The following is a 26887-nucleotide window of genomic DNA, read 5'->3' as shown; positions in this document are numbered from 1 at the left end:
ATGTCAAAATAAGTCATTCATACTTTTGCTATATCTTTAACAAGATTATCTATGGACATTGTACTGAGCTTGAGAAAGTAAATCTCTCATGTATTTAAACTATTTTAAATTTTCATTTAAGAAAAATGGTATCTATGTCTTAGTTGAAAATCAATTGAATTTGATCTGTCGTAGCAATTTAATTGTGTAATAACAAAAATTAATTAAAACAGATTCTATTCTTTCTGAAAAATACAGGTAAAAGCTAAAGTTTATTCTTTTTTCAGACTTTCCTCTGTCTGATCTTAATTTTTCTTATTTTGAAGACATCTAGTTTCCTGATAAGTTTGCAAATATCATCACTACGTATTTCATATTGAAATTCACGATACATGTAATGTTATGGAAAATAGGGCATTGGCATCATTTCCAGATCTGCCAAGCTGAATCGCATATTTGCTAAGATAATCCATACAAAGAAATTTAAGATAATTCACACACCGTAAGCTTTCTATTTGTAATGTTGCCATTTTTTTAAGACATTGAGAAAACCCTCAGCATAATAAATAGCTTATACATTCAGATTTAAAAAAGCTAAAGAAATTTACGCTAGTGCATAATCCAGTTGCATAGAATGGGCCCTGACTCATGAGGAGGGGCAATAGCTGGGTGTACTTGCCGTCTTGTAATTACAGAAAGTAAAGGCTTCGTGCCTGACTCTGCAGGCAAGATGGACAAACGCCATCATGGTGTCAGCCACGACACGGAAAGTAAAATCTTAGCTGGCTGCTTGGCTCTTATGTGGACAGTTCTAAGAATCTCTAAACATATTTATTTCCCTTTTGCATATTTTCCTTTGTTCTCTACACATCCTTAGTTGCAGAGAAAACAAAAGACTCATTTTTCTCCTCATCATATCATCCTGACTATATCCACTTCTCATCAAGAGACTCCTAACAGACTGATGAAGGCATTTGAAGAGGAAAAAGTATATTTAAACCCCACACTCTGAGACTAAATGACAGGCCATAATCCCTGTACACACAAATTCTTCTGCATTTCTGATATATATATATATATATATATATTTTTTTTTTCTTTCTTTCTTTCTTTTGAAAGAGATTGCAAGTACTGGTGATCAACACAGATCTCCGAGGGAAGGCTACCAATGTCAATAACTTAAACAACAACAGGAACAACAACAAAACTAAAATTATTGAAGGTGTAGAAATGGAGCAATCAAAACCACAGTTATCAATGATACCTTTTGACACACAATTTTTAATGTGACCTATAAATAAAGCCTAAGGGTGAGTGAGTTTTTCTGTAAGTAATGTCACTAAAAATGAGGGTTGCAAAAAACTGTTAATATTATATGCAGATCTATACACATCATAATCAAAAGAGTTCACATTTTTATTGAGACATAGCACTTGTGTGACAAAGTATTGACAACTAAAGAACTTAATAGTAACAATGACCTTTTATAAAGAATGGTAATACAATCAGGAGCCAAAAATTGTATACTTTTTTGGAGCAAAAGAAAGGCATTGGGGTACTTTGAATTGTTGAGAAGTATTGCTTCTTACATGAAGACATATATATTTCTTTATTTATGCAAATATTTTATATAAAGTATAGGATGAGGATGCTAGGGCTATAAGTATGACTGAATGGGGGTCATACACAAGTAAACAAATATTTGGATTACAGTGCAGTAAGATGCAAAGCAGTTCTGCTCAGGGAGTACAATTTTACCCACTGTTTGGACAGGGGAGATGGTTGAGTTGAATTCTGAAGAGAAGGTATACAACGAAGTGTAGATGCTGTGGGGGTATGAACACAGGAAAGGGATGTGCAGAGAACTGCAGGTCCTTTGAGTAAAGAACCTGAGAGAGGCAAGTCCAGGGACATTTCTGGGAAAATGGGGAGGGGCTAGGTCAGTAAGGAAAGAAGGTACCCTTCACAAGCTGTATGTCTTTTTGTGTTACATGCTGTGTTTCTGGGAAGGGGAGAAGATCAGTCTTACAACCTGTGTCCCTTAGCACAAATTAGACCAACTCCCTGTCTACCCACAGAGTAGTTCACTAGCATAGTTCCTCAATCACTGTTTTTCCAGGTTTTAACTCCTGACATCTAATGGCAGGTGCTAAAAGCTGCCTGTGAAGCATGAGTGACATGAAAAAGAGGAAAACAGCATTTGTTGCCTGAGTAAAGAGGCTATTTGGAGTCTCAAAGCACTATATTCTTTGAATTTTTGTAGATGTAGGTAAGGATTTTCGAGCTTTAGGTGAGAATGAGAAACGTTTTGAAAAAAATATAGTGTTTATTTTTGGAGAATGATGACTCATCGGAATTCATGAAAGCAGTTTTTCTCTGAGGATGATGACAGCTTAAAATTAAAGCTATTATTTTTCTACTAGATGTATGTCTCGTCCATTAATTATGCATTCAACATGTCATGTGCAAAATGAGTTAAGGGCTAAGGAGTAATGGTTCAAGAAAATCATAGTTGTAAGTAAAAAGATCTCTTAAAAATGATTTCATAACTTTGTGATAAGCTTAATGCAACATTTTCAGGTTTTTACTAAGTATGTTTTTTCCCATAAAAAAAATTACATCTCAAAAGTTATCAAGCATTGTGGCCATGGCCAGAAATACAGACTTTTATTCTGAGATAAATTGAGAAAATTTCTGCGGTTGGAATTTCTCTGTATGAGATCTTTTGGTCACTCATCAAAGCCTGGCTCTGCTTCACTTGTTGCCCCACACTCAGCACTTGTCACTACTTTGCTGTGGAATATTAGACACCATCAGGTCGACCACTTACCCTGTTGCTATCATCTAGAACCACATTCTTCCAATATGGTAGCCATTAACCACATGTGGCTATTGAGTAATTGAAATGTGGTTAGTCCAAACTGAGATTTAACGAGACTTCAAAGACTTAGTAAAAAACAGATGTGTGAAATACCTCATTAGTAATTATTTATATTGATTACTTGCTAAAATAACATTTTGGATACATATAGTATGAGGTAGGTATAATATTTTAAATATATTATTAAAATAAATTTTACGTGTTTTTTTTTTTTACTATTTTTAATATGGTTACTAAAAAACTTAAAATTACTAAGTGGTTAATGTTTGTGGCTTGCATTATACTTCTGCTGGACAGCACCAATCTAGGATATTTTTGTTGGATCATTTAATGTACATATTGTGTTTTTTCTTGATTTTTAAGACATTATACATTACAAAATTATTTTATCAGCTCTATTTCACATTTAGCTCATGCAGTCTTCATGAATTTATTTCTTTCTCAGCCAAATTAATTCTTCTAAGAGAGTTTTCTAAGAAAGTTTTTGTGTTGTAGACTTAAAAATTTTATGTTATAACATCCTTATTTTACCTTAAAAATATTTGGCTATAACATTCTACATTCGAAGTTATTTTTGTTTAATACATCAATTTATTTTTACATTGGTTTTCTTATATGCTGATTTGCCATTGAGATATCCAATTAGAAAGTTAATTCTGTTTGCACATGTGTGTGTGTGTGTGTGTGTGTGTGTGTGTTAAGGTTGCAATGGTTAATTTTACGTGTCAAATTGGCTGGGTTACTCTGCCCAAATATGTGGTCAAACATTATTCTGGATGTTCTTGGAGGGTATTCTTGGATAAAATTGACATTTAAATTGGTGGATTTAAAGTAAAGCAGATTGCCCTCAATAATGTAGTGAGCCTCATCTAGTTAGTTGATAAGGCTTGGATAGAACAAAAGACTGACTCCCCCACTCCCACACCCATGCACCGAGCAAGAGCAAATTCTGCGGTGGACTGTCTTCAGACTTACACGGTAGCAATGGCTCTTCTCTGGCCCTTCAGCCTGCTGACCCTCCCCATAGAATTTGGACTTGCCAGCTTCTATAACTGTCTGAGGGAATTCCTTAAAACAAATCTCTTTTTCTATGGTCTGCTCTTTCTTTATGAAGTGCTTCAAAAATTTACTGTGAGTTGATGCCCATACAATTCTCTAAGTTTTATCTAGATTTTTTTCCCTTCCCAATTGTGCTATATGTTTTAAAACCAACCTTTTCAATTTTTCTTTACTCAGAGTAATTATGGGTCAGTATTTCTTCAAATTTCCTTTTTTTAATTTATTTTTCTCTCTTTTGAACAGATATTGGTTGACACTTCGTTATTCTTTCACATTTCCTATATTTCTTTTATATCTTCTATTATTTTTCCTTGATCCAGTCTTTGAGCTTACTAACTCATTCTTTGACTATTTTCATCCCACTATTCAGCTCATTTGTTGAATTCCTTATTCAGACTATTCTAAATCTCATATACAATATTTTAGTTTGAACCTTTGCAGATAAGCTGATTTATCTCATTGTGAGACATTCTCAAGACCAGATACTAGTTTATGTACCTTCTGCTGAATTTAGATGAGAGTGGGTGTCAGGGAAGTTGTCACCTCAGTTGTCTTAGTCCTTTTGTGTTGCTATAAAGAAATACCTGAGCCTCAAGTATTAATATTTCTTCAGTGCAGCACTAAAGGGACCAAGACACCTGAAAAGCATTATAACCACCAATGTTGCAAAGACAGGTTTCTTGAACTTTCAGTTTTGCCCTATCCAGGATTCTACCTTAGCTCATAAATCTTATGAATAAATAATGTTTATGAATTATTAACAATAACTCTCAGCATGACACTGTATTTCAGCTTTGGATGTAGACTTTTATTCTTAATAACATATTATTTCTTTAGCCAACTATGTTTATTGTTATACTTTATTACAAATTAATTGGATATTATCAAATGCCTTTTCTACATCAATTGAAATGTTATATAAATTTTCCTCTTTAACCTATTGGTATGGGAGATTATATTGATAAATATTTGAATACAAAAGCAGCCTTGCAAATCTGAGATACATCTCACTTTTTCATGTTGTATAATTATTTTTATACAACCTTATTTGATTTACTAATATTTCATTGAAGTTTTTATATCTAAGTTCGTGAGAGATATTGGTCCATAGTTTCTTTTTTCAGTGCACTGTCATTTTCTGGTATTGGGATTGAGGTGATACTGTATACATAAAGTGAATCGGGAAGGATTTTTCCTCTTTTCTTTCCTGTAAGTATTGGTTAAAATTGGTAATTCCTCTTTAAATGCATGGTAGAATTCTTTATCAACCACTACTTGTTTCTTAAAACAAAGTTTTGTTAGAACACTGCCGTGTTTGCTTGTTCATTTGCATATTGTTCATGGCTGCTTTCCTACAATGATGGCAGAGATGAATAGTTGCAATGGAAACTTTATGACTCACAAATTCTAAAATATTCACTAGCTGCCCCTTTACAGAAAGCAATTTGCCATCCTCTGATTTAAACCATTTTTTTTCTATCCAAACTTTTACTATGACAACCAGATTAACTTTGTTTTTTTTTTTTTTTGTCCCAACCTGTCTTCTGACAAAATAAATGATCTGAGGCAAATTATCAGTAGAAGTGAAAATGAATAATTAGAATCCTAACAGCTCAGCAATAGGATAATCAATAGCTAAATAGAATTTGTTATTTTGCCATTTGTAATACTCTTCAATAATTCCCCATTTCTGTTCTCTGATTTGATTTCATAAAAAGTTTTTCCCCCAATATTGCAAGAGGTCAAAACGTTAGTGCTCTTTTATGTGCATACAAAAATTGAAATTTGTAAGTGGATACAATTATAGCTGAATTATCTCAGTGGAGTACTTGAAGATTGGTATTAATATGCTCCCACAAATCTCCCAATGGTACTTACTGGAAAAATATCTTTATTCCATTTCTGAATCTAGTAAACTGAAGCATCTTATTGTTAGTTCTGTCCTTGGTATGGGAGCCAAGTTTCTTGTTTGTTCTCCTCTGGTGCTTTGTTCTCTCTCTATTCCCCAATGTGATTTTGTTACTGCAAATCTCTTTTCAACTGTCAGATAAAATGGATTGGGCCAAGGTCCCTGAATCAGACAATTTCTCTGCCTGAACTTGCAACTTCAGCTTAAGTTGTTCCAGTTGGCTCTTTCATGCCTATAGAGGACCCACTCCAGATGATTAATTTTTATCCTTTTATCTATTCAGGAGAGAAGTACATTGTCAGTGGTCAAGAATTTTCATATTGACCCTGAAATCTCTCTTCACTTTTACTTGTGCTCTTAAATCTTTCATTTCCTCACATACATATTTTCAATCTGGTTTTATTATAAACCTCACTAAGGCTAGTTATATGCAGATCGTGCATTCCAGAAGTTGCAGCCAAACATTTCTCTAATCTCCTCAAAAGTAGTGGTCTAGGAGGAGATACAAATTTTGTAGGTCTAGGAGGAGATACAAAGAGAGAAAAAGGAAGATTGGCTAATAGCTAGTCAGGAATTGCTGTCTAGAAAGATCTCCTCAAAGACAAATATTTTGGCAAAAGTTGGAAAGAAAATACAACTTAAATTCTATTCTTTGCCACAAGTGGTTTTACTTAATGCTTATATTGTTCACTAATAGGTCTGCCTCTCAAGTCACTTCAGAGGGCAGTGTTTTTATTTTACATATGATTTTAACATGGATCAGTATTTTATTTATGACCTATAGTGGCTTAGAAACAGCAAATTATAAGGATATAGAAGAGGCATCTAATTCAAGCATATTGGTCACAATGAGAAGTTAAAGGTTTGCTAAAAAGGAAAAGACAGTAAATGAAGACAAATGTATTTCTCTAATGATTAGAGATGTGAGAGGCAGTCATAAAATGTAACCAAAACGTTTTTACCCTCATAATATCCTGAAATAAAAAAAATAGTACAACCTCTGTGGAAAGCAATATGGAGATAACTTAAAGAGATACAAGTAGAACTATCATTTGATCCAGAAATCCCATTGCTGGGCATCTACCCAAAAGAACAAAAGACATTCTATAAAAAAGACATCTGCACTCAAATGTTTATAGCAGCACAATTCACAATTGCAATGATGTGGAAACAACTCAAGTGCTCACCAATACATGAGTGGATTAATAAAATGTGGTATATGTATACCATGGAGTTCTACTGAACCACAAAAAACAATGGTGATATAGTACCTCTTGTATTATCCTGGATAGATCTGGAACCTATCCTACTAAGGGAAGTATCCCAAGAGTGGAAAAACAAGCACCACATGTGCTCACCATCAAGTTGGTATTAACTAATCAACACTTAAGTGCACATATAGTAATAACATTCATCGGATGTCAGGCAGATGGGAGTGGGGAGGAAGGGATGGGTATATACACACATAATGGGTACGGTGTGCACTGTCCTAGGGATGGACACCCTTGAAGCTCTGACTCGGGTGGGGCAAGGGCAATATATGTAACCTAAACATTTGTACCTCCGTAATATGCTGAAATAAAAAAAATTAAAAAAATATATGTGCATAAAACATGTTTGAAACGTAATATTTATTAAAACTAACTGAAAGTTACAATAGTATTCATTTTATTATTCTGTATTATTTACTGTATGGATAAGGTGAAATCCATCCTCTTAATGGAAAATTACCTTACATAAATAATTTGCACATTACTGTTTTATTTTAAAATATCTCCACTTAAATAGGAATGTGCACATGTGTTACACTAGAATTCTTTGTAAGGAAGCTTTACTGCTTTTATTATTTTTTCTTTAACCTATGAATAATGTAATGTAATAACCCATGAATAATGAAATATTTTTGCTCCTATCGCTTGACCTTGGAGAAATTTGTATCTATTTAACAACAAAGCATTCAGCTGAAAACACAAAAACTTTAGTCAGTCTTATAGAAATTTACATAAGGTCGAACATCTGAATAATGGAAACTATTCAGATGATTGAGTTTGCCGTCTTTATAGTCACAATCAACTACCACAACTAGTGACAAATTGAGCACTAGAAACTTTTGTCATTATTGTGCAGGTCTCTTACTATGTGTGTGTATGGGTGCTTAGTCATCAGTTCCTTAGATGTAATTGGTTTCTCCCCATATGGGAAGATAACAAATTGAAATTAATAAAATAATTTTATTTAATTAGTCACAATTTTCACATTTTAAAGAGATGCAAACGTTAGTCATTTTGAGTGTATAACACTGTACTCGATCATAAAAGTCTCCCTAAAAATAACTCCTTTTTTAGTTTTCTGGATAAGACTTGATTCCTAAATCAGTATGCTTATTTATTTATTTAGTCAGGCAGTCAGCTTGTTAGTTAATGTTATAGTCACTGATAACTTTTCCATGATAATGTCCTGTCATTCTTCCTATCAACTCTATACTTAAAAATACTTAAAAATTATTTTGTTTTGATGAATTAAAAAGTAAAATGAAGGAAAGAAGTAGAGTGAGAGCTGGAGGGATATGAATATTTAGGGAATGTTTAAATTCTTATTTGCTTGTTTCTGTGTGTAAGTATGAGAGTGGCCTGAATGTGTTGAAAAGCTACAGGCAGAAACCAACATAGAAGCGTGTGGGTAAACCAGGAGAGTAAATGATCTGTATTCTGGAGGATAACAAGTTTTCAGAGGCACTGAAGAAGAAAGGACTGGGAAAACAAGCACAGAGATACACCTAGAACAGAAGGAACACTTTTTCATTTGAAACTGCAAGAAAGGATATAATTTTGAAGACAGATAATTATAGCTTTATAGATACGTGATGAACAGGGTGTAGTGAAATGATTTTACTCTTGACAACTTCATTTTATTCTCTTCGCATTTGGAGGCAGTATCATCACTTGATGGAGTGTGTGGGCTATGGGTTGTTAGAGGAAAATTTTTTAGAAAAATTGATCCTGAGCACATGTCAAAGTATATTAACTTGTTAATAAAGGAACTCACAAGAAGATAACAGACTGTGTCAGGTTAAAGCAGTTTGGGGAGAAGAATTTTATATATCATAAATGAGAAAACATTTATATAAGCAGCTAGTTTGCTAAGGGCAGATGCGGTTTATTTCACTTTGTAAATCTGTTATAACTGGAAAATTACTCTTACTTTATTAGTTGGTTGGGGTTAAATTTGGAAGCTCAGCAATTAGAGCCAAGTGCCAGTGTTGTCAGGCATGAATCATTGCTCAGAAATAACAAGTCATGTATCTGAGAAGCAGACAATACATAATTGACTTGTGACTGTTAATCAGACACATCAAATTAGAAAGTTCTATTCCCTTTCAAGGACATATTTAACACAGAGATACCAAATAATATCACAGAGACAATGGTTAGGAGAAACAGTTATTACTGAATTTCTCCAACATGCATCCAAATATACTAACCATACAATGTTATTTTTCAGGTTTGCAAAATTAATTTTTTCCTTTTTTGGTCTATACAACCGTAGATGCATCTTGGCATGACACATTGAAGTTCTCATTAAAAGTTTTTGCTAAAGCCAACTAAAAATGTCTTGTTGAATTAATCACTTTCTGAAATTCCAGAATGCAATGACAAATTAAAATACTTACCTAATACAATATGATTATGGTCATAATTATCAGCAACATCATTACTTTTACTCAATTTTTCTTTGGATATTATTCCTTGAACTCAATTTTTAATATTGGGAAAGAATTTCTAGTTAAAACCCTAAGATTTAATAGAGACAGAAAGGAAGGACGTGACCATGGATACAGAAAAAAGAGCTTTTATATGTAAGAAGATACTGGAGAGATATCTCACAAATGCCACTTCTCAGAACCTTCTTTTTTTCATTCAGTTTGAAGACAATATCATGAGTTGATGGGATGCAAGAGTTGTGGTATAATGGCACAGGGAAAATAATAAGATTTAACTTATCTGAAAGAAGCATTTTCCTTTCACATATTCTTACTTTCCAGTAGTCTTTTCCCACTGGACACCTGCTGATCATATATTTATGTTCTTAATGTGGTGGGTTTTTTATTCTTTTCAATATGTACTTCCTGACAACAAACATAGAGGATATTCAGCTAAATTTCCTTTTATATAATTATATTTACTAGTTTTAATACACTTCGCCAGAATCAGTAGATTCAGATTTTCTCACTAAAGCTTATTCATTCCTACAGTCACTAAATAGGCCTGAATAGGTCAAGATGAGGTAGGTTATGCTCTGGTAACAGCGACTGCTAACGTGTCAATGAACCAAAGTTTATTCCTTATCTATGTGACATGTCCATTCCTGGTTCACCGGGGAGCTCTACTCCATGTCTAGGTACTCTCTGGGGCACTGCTTTAGCAGAGTGAAGGAGAAAAATGACATCCATAGTCTCTCTTGTCCACCCATGAACAGAACTAGTCACATGGTCTCTTCTGACCACAATAGTGCTAAAACATACACCACGCTACTCAGTACCCAGAAGGCACAATATCAACAATGTTTCATGAACAGCAATAATGACCACTATTAAGTTCTACCATTCCTGTTGTAAGTTACTAAGGGAAATTAAATTTCAAAGTATAATTTTAATCTTTTAACATAATTATTTGGTGAATGTTATGAACTGAACTGTGTTTCCCCCAAAATTCATAGGTTGAAACTCTCACCCCCATTGTGACTGTCTTTGGAGATAGGGCCTTTGATGAGATAATTAAGGTTAAAAGAGGTCATAAGGATGGGGCCCTAATCCAATAGGACTGGTGTCCTTGTAAGGAGAGGAAGAGATGCCAGCATTGCACACACAGAGGGCACAATGAGAAGGAGAGAGGTCCAGGGAGAAAGCAATCCTGCCACCATCTTGATATTGGACTTCCAACTTCCAGAACTGTGCGAAAATAAATTTCTGTTGTTTAAGCCACCAAGTCTGTGGCATTTTGTTATAGCAGCCAAAGCCAACTAATACAGTAAACACGATTATTTTTATAAATAATTTGGTAAACATACTCAGAACAAACTAATGTGTTATGTTAGCTTCCCAGAGATGTATTATTTTATAAATTTATCTAGAGAAACCTGTAATTAAACACAAAATATGCAACCTCAATTGCATTGTTTAGTTGAATTACCCAAAGTACGGCAGCAAAATTTATCTGGCAGTGTTTGTGTGAGTCAGGCAGGGTCATGAAATCAATCTAATGTAATGTAATTTTCAATAACTACAGAAATGTTCTATTTTCAAAAATCTCATTTTATGAAAAGATTTAGCAAGATATGTGCATTTATATACATTGATATTTAAAAACTCAAACAAATGTGTTAACATATATGTTATATCAAATTGACATGCACTTGAAAAAACTTTAGCTTAGGGATGCTAAGGTGAATTTATATTGCCACTAATTTTTGAAGATTTAGAGAAAATATTTTTTATAAATTCATTTTTAGTTTCTAAATAAATTCAACATGTTCTACTATGTAAAAGATATTTTCTATACAGCATAGTAGATGCAAAGCATTTTCTATTTCAGCATTATGTTTAAAATTTTTTCTCCTTACAAACATTTATTTTAAGTCAGTATTATGAGATGAAACTTAGTGTAATTACTGTATTTTATACAGAAATTAAACTTCAAAAAAATCTTTTCTATATCTGCTGTACTGTAATTTATGTATACACATGGGTTGTAACTTCGAAGCATTTAAATGCCTTACTTGTAGCCCATGCTAATATGCTATAAATTTAGTACCAGCTGTCAGAAACTTGGACCATTTAGGCATACACCCATTCCCGTTGTGCACCGTCTGGGGAATGGTCATGCTTGAAGGTGCTAACTCAGGAAGGTGGGGGGTGGGGGGAGGGGATGGAGGTATGACTACATGGTGAATGCCAGGCGCACTGTCTGGAGAATGGACACGCTTGAGGCTCTGACATGGGGGACGAGTGGGACATGGACAATGTATATAACCCGAACTTTTGTACCCCCATGATGAGCTGAAATAAAAAAAAAAAAAAGGAACTTGGACCATTTAAATGAACCCTCATTAAAATGCTTTCTTTTGTGTTCTCCTAATCTACAATAGTTCAGAGTAATAACAGTAATAACAGTAATGCTATTAATTCTGATAAAGCAGCTAATATATCTTGAGCATTTTCTATAAGCCAGGCCTAGTGCTAAGCACTTTGCATTAATTAATTTACTTAATCTTGTCAAAAACTATATAATCTAGGTGTCATTACCAGTATCCTATTGCACAAAAGAAAATGGAAGCTAGCAGAGTTAATATAAGTTTTCAGAGATTAAATATTTAGCACGAGGAGTCCAGACTAGAACAGAAACATTCCCTTTATGATCCCTGTTTTTCAAAACTGTACATTCCCCCCCATGTTTATTGTGCCCACGTATCACCAGGAAGTTTGCTTCAGTATCCATTCCCAAACTCCACCCATAGAGATGCAGATCCAGAAAGTTTTGACTCGCGGACTACTCATCTTTGGAGCTACAGTTTAACCACAGCTGCAAGGTGCTGTATGCCTCTCTAAAATTTAAACTCTTTCTTCCAACTGAAGGTTTGGAAATTCTGTACATTTCCAATGTGGTGGAATGAATAATGCGCTTCCACGACGTTTACATCCTCATCTCTGTAACCTGTGAACATTACCTTATTTGGCAAATACTTTGCCATTGTGATTCAGTTAAGAATCTTTATTTATTTATTTATTTTTTATTTCAGCATATTATGGGGGTACAAAAGTTTAGGTTATGTATATTGCCCTTGGCCCCCCACCCGCCCCCGAGTCAGAGCTTCAAGCGTGTCCATTCCCCAGACAGTGCCCATCATACTCATTATGTAGGTATACACCCATCCCCTTCCCCCCCATCTGCCCGACACCCAATTAGTGTTATTCCCAAATGTGCTCTTAGGTGATGATCAGTGAAACCAATCTGATGGTGAGTACATGTGGTGCTTATTTTTCCATTCGTGGGATACTTCACTTATTAGAATGGGTTCCAACTCTATCCAGGAGAACATAAGAGATTCTATATCACCATTATTTCTTATAGCTGTCTCCTTGGTCACATTACCTATTTCTCATCTGTGTGAAATCTCCCTCTGTTTCCTTCTTAAAAGGACACTTATAATTACATTTAGGACCCAGCCAGGAGATGCAGGATGATATTCCCATTTCAAGATTCTTATAGCATGGAGTATTACTCTGTAAGTATGTTGCAGGTGTTCTATTGTCATTAAGCACATAGTCTCTTTAGCAGGTACAGACAAGTGTGAAAATCCAGAAGTTTCTAACAAAATAGTAGTTAAACCAAGATTAGAAATAATGGATGAGCACAGGGTTATATGTAATAACCATGTAAGAAAAATAAATCTCACAATGTTGCAAGACGCTAAATCAGTTGAAAGTCCAGATGGTCAGCTCAGAAACTATCCCATATTTAGTTATGATATAATTAGTGTAAAGGTTCTTGGTGACACCAGTGACTCTAAGGAGAAGCTAATCAGGTCTAATGAAGAGAGTAGGAGGCTCAGGTGGAATATGCTCTGCATAAACTTGGGTGCGCTTCATGTGAATGGGTTGGCAGAATGGATCACACTGTTAGCAGTGGGGTTGGTGGGTGGAGGGAGGGAGACATGCAGGCAATAAAAGAGCAACATGAAGCATCCTTGTCATGATGGAATGTTCTCTATTATGAAAGTATATGCCTTTTCCTTTCTATCTGAGTCTACCTGGATCCCCTTCTTCTGTAGGCTGAGGTGCAGGGGGTTGTAAGCTATCCTGCCACTATGTTGATCCTCCAGTCCTGGGTTCCCCAATCAGTTTACCTTCCCCTTTCCACCTTTAGGAGTTTTTCAATTGTCTCTTGCTATTTCCAAGGTTTATAGTTTAATTAGTGGGGAAAATAATATTTTCCAGATTGGGAGTCATGTTAAATCATATTAATTACTTTAAATATATTTTTGAGGAATTCTAAAATATTTTTGATTTTGTCATAAGATACTTGCACATGCAGCCCTTGTTATCTGAATATTTGCATCCCAATGTTTATGAAGTTGTCTAGGAAGAAATACTCACATCAAGGAGATATTCACAAATAAATAATACAACTATAAAACAAGTTCCCAGTCTTCTCTCCACTCCCTTCCCACTTAGCAATACGAGCAAATCGAGCATTTGTAATTGCCTGTCTTTGCTGTCATCAGGTTTTTTCTAAAATCTAATTTACACAATGTGCAAGCCTAAATTATGGTGAAATGAAACAGCATTTAAGATGTGATTCATGAAGTCAAGGAAAATGATAGTGGAGAACTACTTGCCTCACAAGCAAAGTCACTGGTGCTCCAGGATATGGCAGAATCACACTGGTAAACAGCCAAAGAAAAATAATTCTACAAGACCATGATGTGGTCTTGCATGTCATGGATACGCATTTACAAAGGACATATTTGATTATCGAAGTTTGAAGTAGAAGAACTTCTGAGAATGATGAAATCTTCACATTCTTTTGCAAAAGGTAGGCTCCTTGGGCTTATTAGTGAAGGCTAAAATTGAAGTAAAGGGTAATGAATTATTCTACCATATAATTTTATTAGAAAATTTAAACCAACCTTTATAGAACTTATTTCTACTTTTTTCATTCCAATAATTAGCATAGAGTTCCTAATTTAATCTAAGTTTTAAGAACAATAAAAAATAAATTTACTGTATTAGCTAGATTGGCTAGACTATCCTGTAGTAACAACTGAATCTTGAACTCTTAGTGATGTCACACAATAAACAAGTATTTTTCATTCAAGACGCAATTTGATGTGGATGAAGCATCCTTCCCCTCCAATCTTGCAGCGTGATCATCACAAGCACATGGCCTCCAGACTTGCTAGAGCAGGGGAAGAGAGAGCCAAGTAATTTCACAGTACTTTTTTTATTTGCTAGGCTTATAAATGGCCTGTATCCCTTTGGGCCACATGACATAATTAATCGTAGTCACATTACTCCAACCTATATGTGGAAGGCAGAAAAACAAAACATTGTCTTTTTGTTTTATCAGTGAAAAACTCAGCATTTTTTCCTGCCATCATTATTTTTAATTTATAAAATATAATGAAAAGCAACGTTTTTACTATTATTCTGACCTTTGGATACAGTTTTAATTACATATTTAAGAGAGTTTCACATGACGATTTTCTTGAAATAATTATGAAGTCCTCCCACATACATGAATCTTTTTGCTTTAATTAAAAAAAACCCTCTTCAAATCATGCTGTTCTGCAAAATTTCATAAACAATGTCTTAGTAAAATGTCAATATAATATGCTGATGAAATATAACTGAGTTAATTAACATTGCATGATATTAAACTGCTTCAGAAAGATATCAAAGAATTATGCTATTCTTAAGCCAATATGAGGTTTTCTTTTAGAGACTGTGGTATCAGGATCCTTCACTAAAGTGTGAAAACTGACTCAGCAGAAAAAGGATCTGCTATCAATTGCATTGCTAGCTACACGGGCAACCTTTTTTTTTTTTTTTTGGTCAGTTCCCAAGAAATTAATGAGTAGATTTGATTTTGCTTAGCTTGGAGAACTGATAAAAATCTCACTCCAAGGTAATGTGAAGGAAGCTATAACCTTTCATTTCCTATTCTTTTAAGAATAATTAAAAGACTTAATTAGAAAACCCCCTATACCATTCAAAGTTCATTTCCACTCCAAACTGTAATAATGCTGATTTATCAGATAAGCCCAACTATCTATACTCTAGGCTGTAATAATCTTTTCTTCGTATTCTGACTTTGTGAAAGGTTGAATTTATTGTTAATGGCAAAGTGTTTTTTCTTACTTCTCTTTTAACTTGCATAGGCATTTCTAATTTATTAAAGCAATGAAACTTCTTTTCCCCATAGAAGAGAAGTACATAGGACTATTACATCATGATACTATACATACAAAAAAAACCCAAAACCCAGGAATAACTGATTTTCCAGGACTAAAATACATTTAATTATGGTAATTTTTTTATTATTATTTATTTATTTTTTTTTTTGAGACAGAGTCTCGCTTTGTTGCCCAGGCTAGAATGAGTGCCATGGTGTCAGCCTAGCTCACAGCAACCTCAGACTCCTCAGCTTAAGCGATCCTACTGCCTCAGCCTCCCGAGTAGCTGGGACTACAGGCATGCGCCACTATGCCCGGCTAATTTTTTCTATATAGATTTTTAGTTGGGCAGATAATTTCTTTCTATTTTTAGTAGAGATGGGGTCTCGCTCTTGCTCAGGCTGGTCTCGAACTCCTGACCTCGAGCGATCCACCCGCCTCGGCCTCCCAGAGTGCTAGGATTATAGGCGTGACCCACCGCGCCCGGCCTAACTATGGTATTTGAAAATTACTTTTATTGCTTAGGATATACAGATGAGGACCAATTAATTTGACCTGGAAAAGAAATGTCAAAGAAAGATATGGAGAAATTATAAAACTTTTACTGATCTTTAAAACGTGAATGTTAGAAGTGCTCAGCAATTAAGAAAGGAAGATGGTATTCCAGGATAAAGGCATCAAAACAAACTTTGTATAATCTAGTGTTGTTAGAATGTAGGACATCTGAAAGGTATAAGTGGAGAAAAATCTGGAAAAACTGTCCAAGAAACTTCTCGATATAATTATATTTTATTGAATCCTTTTCTAGTGACCGAGTATATGTATGCAATCTAAAAGAGTCAGTTAAAAATCAGTTTCCCAGAAATGAATGAGAACACAAGACATTTCTGTTCTATATTTTGATGCAGTGACTTTTGCAGCATTACTTAGTTACTATGAAAACATTCAACGTCTCTTTTTAAGACAATTTCCCAACTGAATGTGAAAGTTCTCTTTGATTTATTCATGTCAGTGTTTTGAATGTTACAAAAAGGCACCAGGACATGAAAAGCAGGTTGGCCAGCCAAGTCAAAGCCGGTTTCATAAGAGAATCACATAGAATCCATTGGCATCAGTGCCCCACAGTGAGAAGCAGCCCAGAACCCCATCTCAGCATGCTGATAGTGCTTAGATTATTGCTGAACAGTTGAAAGGCATTTTGCAACCATTTACCATTCAAGACGGTATTAAACATTTAGATGACTCAAATTACTTGTTCTAAATGCAAGCTTTAAATGGTAAACACTCTTCAAAAGTCAATTTAATAGGCTTGCCTATATTATTCCTTTATTCACTCATTCACTCTTTCATTCATTATCCATTTATACACACACACACAGACACACATCAATTATGTTCAAGGCATCTTTCCAGGTACAAAGATCATTCTCACAGCAACTTGCCCTCAAGGATCTGATAATCTATTAGTGAGAGAGAAATGTAACCACACACACACAAAACAAAAGGTTAATAAAAAGAAAAATAAATGTCTTTGGGAGAAAATGGATAAGAATTCATTTAAATTAGAATTTAAAGAATCGGAGAGATCTTGACAGAGATGTTGAAAAAGCATCCCAAGCAGTGGTAAAAAGAAGTAAGTGGGAATTTCCTGGTGTGGCGTAGGCTGGAGTTAGCATTCAGTTGTAGGGTAAGGCTGCACAGCAGTGTTCTAATTACCATCAAAATTACAGACATTAGAAAAATATATGCTATGTGCCCTGGGGCTGAAATTTTCTGGGTCCCCCCAAAATTTTAAATTTGGAAGAAAAAGAGATTTTCAAATCAAGAAATATTTTATGTTGCATTTTGAATATGGCTATAAACATATATACTTGTATATATTATACACATTGAGAAGATGTAACCATTTTCACTTAAAAATTTTACAATTGTTATCATGTTATCTCTAATTTGTGCCTAGAGACTATTTCTTTTTCATGTTCTGGGATTCGCCAGCTGTTTTACAACTTACTTTAACTTTAATGAGCATGGCTCTGCCACCATGACCTCCATTAGGTGTATGTTGGTGATGTGTACTTTAAAGCCTTTCTACTTTCAAAGCTTATTTCTACAGAAGCTTTGAAAAACATGGTTCTGGCTATACTATAATCATTATTCATTGATGAGGAAGCCAAACACATTATAAGAATCATTGAATGACTGAGTTTTCTATTAATAGTCTCTGAAACTATTTCAATGTTATTTTGCTCAAAAAGGGAACTAAAAAGAATAAGAATAATCCACAATAAGAGTAAGAATAACGTTTCATGCTTTATTTTATGATTTAAACTAGAGTGAAAATAATGTTTCAAATCTATCTCAAAACCTTATCTTGAGAAATGAAAATATGTTTGGCATCAATAGAGCAGTCATTCACAATTTCTGCGTTTGTATTTTTCCATTACTCTTTGTAGTCCAAAGAGTATTTCAACGGCTGAATATATAGTTTATATATTTGATTATGATATACAGTAAGAAACAGATTTCCCCCCATGATGTAGTACACACACTCACACAGGCACAGATGATGCTCTCTGATATTTTTCATTGCATTTTGCTTCATTTTGTTTTATTTTGTGAAAAAATGCTCTAGGTGAGATCATTAAATTTATTTTACTCCCCCATTAGTGGCTTAAAACCTACAGTTTGAAAAGTTTTTAAGCAATCTTATTTTCTGCCCTCCTCCTTTGTTTTTGAGATAGGATCTCATTCTGTCACTCAGGCTGGAGTGCAATGGAACGATCATAGCTCACAGCAGCCTCAAACTCCTGGGCTCAATGTCCTCCTGCTTCAGCCTCCTGAGTAGCTGGGACTACAGGCATCACCACACTCAGCTAATTTTATTGTTGTTGAGATGGGGTCTTGCTATGATGCCCAGGCTGGTCTCAAACTCTTGGCCTCAAGTGATCCTCCCCTCTCAGCCTCCCAAAGTACTAGGATTATAGGCACAAGCCACCACAGTGACCTGCACTTTTGATACAAAAATTAAAAATATTAGGATTTTATTCTTTAATTGGTGTTTCCTTATAGTCTCCTTTACTGAAATGTATTCAGTCAACATTTTTGTATTTTGTTAAAATGAAAGCGATTTTAGCTTGACTTGAGGCTACATGTTTTCAAAATAATAATACAAAATTGTATGTCAAAAACCAAATTGTGTTATTTTCTCTTTGTCAGTGAAAATGTGAATCATTTTAATTATTTTGATACTAAGAATTACTTTATAGATTTGAAGGCTATGACATTGAAGTACAACATGGTTGGTTAGCTTCTGTGGAAAATTGATTTGCTAAACTAAGCCAAAATGCCAGAGAGCTTCGGATAATCAAGAAATTCTGGGCTGTGTGTTTTAATACTAATGAAAACTGCTTTTGTGTGGAACAAAAACAAGTCACTATATTGCCTGTGGGAAAAATTACATTCTGAAAACTTTTAGTTATTACACTCAGATTCTTATCATTTTGTAATTCATGACATCTATTGGATCTCATATTGATCTGTCTTCTCAAAACTTTAGAAAACTAAAAATGATTACAAAATAGATATTTAGTTGACTAGCAACAAAGAGTATTTCTGTGCTGCCAAAGAAAGTATGTTGGTGGTAATTTCCAAATACACATGTATTTCTTTAAAAACCTCAAATAAAAAATAAAAATAACATTTATAAGCATTTTAAAAGGTATATGTAAGCTGTGTGTCAGACAATATGCTAAGCATTTACACAATGTATTTTTAAATACTTCCAAAAACTCTTAAGTAAAATATTACTTTTCCACATTTTAAAGATGACATAATATCAAAGGAAATGATATTGACACACTTTGAACTTAGTCACATCTGAGCTTTTAGCTACTATGCTACACCTTTATCCACCACTTTATTTTAATTATTAACAAAGATTCAGACAATTATGGCACTAGAAATTCAGAATGAAAAATACGCACCCACGACATGATGACATTTTTACTTCAGTATGTTATTCAATTCTTCAAAGCATGCACAAAATCCTATCTTCCCTTACTTATTGAAACCTGACAGAATGACCTCATGGAAGGAACATAACATGATGGAGTTAAAAGCATAACAGGAAAAAAAAAAGTTATGTGGGCATGTTATTACTGTTAATGCACATGGGATATTGAGAAATTAATAAACATCTGCCATGCAAACATATGCAAATGTGCTCACCTTCATGTAACTCAAGGGGAACATAATAACTAATGTTCATATTCCTGATACTTCCTAGGAGTAAATACATAATTCAACATCATTTTTCTAATGTCATTCATTTAAGTCATAGTCATTATCTCTGATTTTCAGTATTTCATTAATATGGATTTACAGCGAGTGTTGTTAGTAGGAGTCACTTGCAGGCAAAAGGCAGTGGGCATGGGAGGGTGGGCAAGTATTGCCATGCATGAGGAAAACATGATTTGACCCACTGTCCTGCTCACATTGCCTTCTTTTGTCCGGTTTTCTTCAAAGAGTTCAATCTTACTAAATATGTATACTTTGAAGCTGTAATGAATGCAAGTAGATTTATCAAGTTTTTAAAGTGTTTATTGATTAAAGATATTCACTGAAACTTTTTCTTCCTTAGGACAATTTAAAACTTTTGTCAATGACCAAAAAGTCATTTCAACTTAATTTAAGAACAGATACTTATTTTATATATACATTTTCCCCAGGCCATTTTATTTTATCATTTTTCATGAGAATTGTGAAGGTATATTAATTCATTTTTAAATGAATTACCAGAAGTGTATACTGAAGTTAGTTTTGTTTATTATCATAAAATGATAGATAAGAATTTGCTTAGGGTTTTGGGGGATACAAAGCATGAATTATACAGACATTGGTATAATATACATTCCAGTAAAACTTTTATTTCTAGCCAATTATCCTTTCTACATCACACAGTTAATAGAAGACATTATTGTATACTATCTTAGAATTAATCAGGAGAGCAAATGAGATAATAACATTATCTACATTTGGACAAAAAATCTAATTGGGCTTTGGCTGTCTGATTTCTTCCTACAAACCTTAGAATTATTTGATCTTTAAGATTTTTAAATGTTTATTGAAAAGAGAAGACACTGAATTAATTAGAGTCACATTGGACCCTGTGACATACTTCAAAGAAATTTTATTGATGGTCATGTGATTCACAAGCATTTGAACTGACATTTACAGAATGGTTAGTTCAAATTTAATAAGTTTAGAGTTCTCATTTGATTTTGAAGATAATTTTCCTCTTGATCTAGACCATATGGTGATTATTATAAAAACTGGCTTTTACAGAAACTTCACACAAAGAATATACGTTGGTGTGAAGAAAAACATTAAATAAAATACTTATTAACACAGTGACATAGGAGGTAATCAATTAACGAATGAGTCAATGGAAGCTAATCCAGAATTGATTGTATTTTTTATGAAATTCACATTGTAGCAGTTTTAAAAAATTATTTGGGTGAGCAGAAATAGTGCAAGTTATTTTCTATCTCTCTTAATTTTTTTTGTTTTGAAGCTTTGAAAAACATAAAATAAACATTATTTTATTTTTTTATTTATTTAAAATTTTTTTTATTTCATCATATTATAGGGGTACAAATGTTTACGTTACATATATTGCCCTAGCCCCACCTGAGTCAGAGCTTCCAACCTGTCCATCCCCCAGACAGTGCGCACCACACCTTCCTCCCGCCTCCCATCTGCCCGAAACCCGAAACCCGTGTATTCTTATCTCCTCAGTTACAATGGTTGAGACTTAAAGCATTTCTCTCTCTATTTGTGCCTGGAGCCATCATTCCCTAGGTGAACACCTTGGGAAACAGATTGTTTACATCAACGTGCTCTTCAGAGCAAAATTCCTTATGAAAGATCTATAGTACACATACCATGTGAACTTAATGGTTTCATTTATTCCTGGTTCATGTATTTTCCTGGTTCTAGTAGCCCAAAAGATGAATATCATACTTTATCTTTCATATCTTTTAAGGTGAGATATTGTAAATACATGTTGCTGTCTCTATAAGGTTTGGGGAACAGTGACCAATTAAGCAAAAAGACTGTGAGGTTTTGCTTTGTTTTGTTTTGTTTTCGCCTTGCTTAGACACTTAAGCAGACAGTCATGCTGATTGCAAAACAGTGATAAAATGGTGCCGAATGACCCCGGGTCGATATTCCAACATTAACACTGAGGAAATGCCTATAGTGCTATTTAATGGGCACAAAAGTAGCCTCATGTAACTCACTGTAAAAGATGAGAACATATCAGATCTATTAGATTGAATTATGAACTCATACTTTATTAAGTAGCTGGTTCAGACACATAATTTTGAAATAAAACAGTTTGCTACCCAAGAATGTGATTTTATGCTTGATATTCACGCAACTTAAAGATATGGTTGTTTCCTCCCAGATAGACTAACTCATAAAATTGGTTTCATTTTTAATTAGTCATAGAAGACGACAAAATGACTTTTATTCTTATTTTCTTCTAATCCATATTTTTTTATTTCTGAATATAATTCTTTTGCTCTCAGAATATTATAATGGTGTAATTATTGAATTGGATACCAAATAGAACTCTCTTTAAATCATGTAAAAATAGTCAATAACACATCTTAAAAATGTAAATTAAAGTAAAGGGAGACAGTCTGAAAAATATGAGGCTTACCTCCTAATCTGCTTGAAAAGCAGGATATAAATATTATTAGTACTTAAATTTATTTAACTTGCTTGCAATGCTTTATGGAAACTTTAAGTTAATCCATTTCCAAATGTATCTTCATACATTAAATGTCCTAAACTAATGTGCAATGTACAAATCAGCTTAGGCAGAAAGCATTTAAGGAATGCTTCATCGATAAAGCTGCTCCTACATAAATAGATCCAGATCACCTCCGCAGAGGCTTTAAAATTTCTGAATTCAGCGTCTGCTATGCCTTAGGCACTCCACTAGCCATTTATCCTCAGAAAATTCTTCTCTTTATTCCTGCATGCTTTTTTTTTTATATTCCACACAAGTATCTGCTTAGTTGATGAAAGGTTCATTTTAATCGGTTGGTCATGTAGAATCTTGTAGCTGGCATGTTAACATGGGGGAATTAATGATTTGGAGGAAAAAAAGAGCTTTTCTCCCCTTATCATTATCTGGCTCATCTTGGCAAGCTCCAGACAAATGGATCACCCAGTGTGTTCAGTGGAGCATCTGCATGAGGAGACATGAGAATCTATTGAAAAAATGAAACCATTTTAAACAGAACTGATGAATAGGAAATAAACTTTCCCCTCCCTCCCTCCCTCCCTCCCTTCCTTCTTCCCTCCCTTCCTTCCTTCCGTCTTTCCAAAATATATATACTCTAACTTATATATCTAGAATTTATAATATTTAGTTTAAGTATTCCTGTAGTGTTACAGGTTTATATTGTTTTATTTCTCTGAAGGCTTTCACAATAATGCCATATGGTCTGCTCTTTATTTTAATATGTTATAATTCTCTTTTTTATTTCCATAGATTTAGGAGGTAAAAGTGTTTTTTCCTCATGGATGAGTTGTGTAATGCGGAAGTCAGATCTTTCAGTGTGCCAGTCACCAGAATAACACGCACTGTACTCCACAGGTAGATTTTTATTCCTCACCCCCACCCACACCCTCCCCTTGTTTAGTCCCACTTATAAGTGAGAACATGTGGTATTTGTTTTTCCATTCTTGAGATACTTCACTTAGGATGATGATCTCCAGTTCCATCCAAGTTACTGCGAAAGACATTATTTCATTCTTTTTTATGGCTGAGTAGTAGCCCCTGGTGTGTGTGTGTATGTGTGTATCTTAATGTATTATAATTTTTGAAGCTTCTTTATTTTATCTTGTTCTGTCTCACCCTCATCGGCCTCAATACTTAATATATACCTAATGTACTTGTTAGACTTCATAAAATGTATAATCTAATCCCAAATTACTCTGTAATTATCTCTGTGTCTGCCTTGGGCCCCACTTTCTACCTCAGCAAAAGTGAATGTATATATACACATGCACATATGTTCTTTAATATATGCATACATGTAAATTATATATGTATAATTTTATGAATGTTTTGCACCCGTAAATGCAATGTCTGAAACACCTACCAGTATGAAGCCTCTAAATGAAGAACTCCATATTGAAGGGTGTAAAGAGGATGGCATAAATAGGGCTGACTTGCTTTATTGATCTTTTTGAGAAATCAGTTTTAAAGGTCGTTTTAAAAAAAATATTCTCCCACCAGTTTCTGAAGATTTCTAATTTTAAATCCTTTCTAAACTAGTTTTTTCTACCTCCGTCTTTCCCCCCAGCCCCCAGAAGGAACTTCATAACCTTAGAATATCAGAGTGATGTATTTTTCTTAGTTTCCTCAAAACAGCGTGATTCTTCTTATGAACGAAAGTAGTTTACTTGATGTTTAATATATGCTCTAAATACTCTGGATTCAACAAAGTATTTGTCAGTTCTGGGATCCATTTCTTCTCCCACTAATTTATTTGTCTGTCTTCATTCCCTACAACATCAAACTTGTGATTAAATGTCATAAATACATAATTACTTATGAGTTAATGTATCTAAAGACATTGCTACTCTTTATGAGCCATATGCATTCAACAGTGGGTTTCAGTTAAAATATCACAAAAGGAATAAATCTAAAAGAGATGCTTTATAGTCAGCAATCTTCTGCATCCTTAACAACTTGAAGCTGCTGTTGCTGTTTCCCAATGGTCAAAGACAATTTACCATTTCTAGTCTTGTCTTTCTTTGAAAAAAAAAAAGGATGATTTTAAATATTTTATATACTTGACCTTTATTTTCTTCTTCACACTCTTTCCTCTTGGTTTTCTTGATTCTTGCCATCTGTGGCTCTACTTCACTTCTCTAGTAGGTTCTGTTTAATCCACTTTACATCTATCACTCCTCACCTCGCCCTCCCTTAAATACTAAAGTTTTGAGCAGTGTTTTCAACACTTAAGTCATCTCAGAATTACCTGAGATTTTTTTTAAAAAGATGCATTTCTGGGCTCCTAGCTTGGAGATCCATATTCAGTAGATCTGGGCTGAGGTCCGTATAGTTTGCTAGGCCTGCTCCACAAAGTAGCATAGACTAGATGGCCAAACAACAGAAATTTATTCTCTCATAGTTTTGGAGGCTAGAAGTTTGGAATTAAGGTGTTGGTGAGATTGTTTCCTTCTGACAGCTGCGAGGGAAGGACTTTTTCCAGGCTTCTCTCCTTGGCTTGTAAATTGCTATGTTTTTCTGTCTTTTCAGGCTGTCGTCTCTCTATGTGTGTCTTTGTGTCCCTATTTCCAGTTTTTGTAAGAACATCACTCATAGGACTCACCCTAATGACCTCATTTTAACTTTATTATCTATGTAAAGAGTCCATCTGCAAATAAGGTCACATTTTAAGGTGCTGGGAGTTAGAACTTTCACATATTCAGAGGGCGGGGCATAGTTGAACCCCTAACAGAGTCTTAAGGTTGGTATTTTTAAATTGTATTAAACCTAGTAGACAAATTTTTGGAAATGCCAGAGGCTGTGTCTTTGGCCTTTTCTCTATGTATTCTTTGTACTCTGTTACTTCATGCAAACCTGAGCCATTACTCCGGTAAGCACACGTCTCCCCGACCTCGCCTCTGCTGGCATCCCGGGCACCTGGGAGCAGGGGGGAAGGGGTGAGATGGAGAGATCAGAACTCACCAGTCATCCCTCCTGCAGGTGCAGAAGGGCTGCCGGAATTATTAGAGAGAGGGACTTTGAAATCTATAGCCACTGAGACTTTAATGACATCTAGAATATTCAATGTTATTATACAAATTATTAGACCAGTTGAAAATGTATTAACTGGTATCTTTGCGTTCTCTGTATCACCCCTTTCCATTAAGATTGAAGTGATGGGGGCTTTAAAAAAATTACTTTGAGATCAGTCATTATGAAAAATAAAAACTCCCCATTTTTGTACCTTGCTGTGTTGAGGTTGCTCAAAATAAACCTTTATAATTAGTGTTCAGCGCAGTTTTACTTTTAGCTATCCTTTCAGGCTTTGGGTGAATGATCAAACAAAAGACATTTTTCTAGCCAGTTATCATATTTTTATTATACCATGCACTTTTCTAAATTACCTTTTTGCTTTCACTTTTCGTGTGAGTTATATTCAGAGACTGGCTCTGGAGCACAGAATTCAGAGACATAAAATAAGATGAATTTTTTTCCACTAATAGCTTTCACACATTGAGCCAGAGACAATGATGACTGCTGCTCTTATTCAATAATCACAATAACCTCCTGGGTTAGACACTATGTCACTGTTTTATAAATTTAAAAGATGAGGTTTGCAGAGGGGGAGTAAGTTATTCCCTCAAGGGAACAGAGACTTGAGGTCAGAACCACGCACAGTTCTCATAACTCCAAAGCCCACAATTTCAGCCGCGGTATATTTTGTTACCTTGATTTAGAAGAACATTTTATCAGTCAAAAGCAGTATTTCATCAGATCATAATAACCACTCTGAAATCACCAGGACATATATTTCTACTCTGTTTTAGGACACAAGGAAGCTCGGTTCAGAAAATTAAGTGACTTGACCAAGACAGTGTATCATCACATAGGCAGGACTAACCCCCACACATGGCCTTGTATGTTTCCTGCCTATCAGCTGTTCTGTTTAATCTATGTTTTCCAAATTATTTAATATAAACTTTAATTTTACTTTGGTGAAAATTTCGGAAAAACATTGGTTTTTTCTTTGTTTTAGGCATGTTTTTTTTTTTTTTCCATTCACTCCACTGAAACAACTATCCTTATAAAGCCTTTTACTAAGGTACCTTTGTTTCACAGAATTATGTAAAATGAGTACTTATCTAGGTCAATTTAATATATCAGTATTTCATAAAAATAAGAAAATAGAAGGTATAAAATTTTTAAAGTAATCACATTTAATTATGGTGAACATCACTCCTGTGCCTGTCAGATTAATGCTGTGTGTCATCAGTCCTCTTAGAATCACGACTTTTAAGAAGTGGTGACTACTTCC

The sequence above is a fragment of the Lemur catta genome, chromosome 16, assembly GCF_020740605.2.
Source record: "Lemur catta isolate mLemCat1 chromosome 16, mLemCat1.pri, whole genome shotgun sequence".
Taxonomy (NCBI): Eukaryota; Metazoa; Chordata; class Mammalia; order Primates; family Lemuridae; genus Lemur; species Lemur catta.
Note: the sequence above shows the minus strand (reverse complement) of the source record.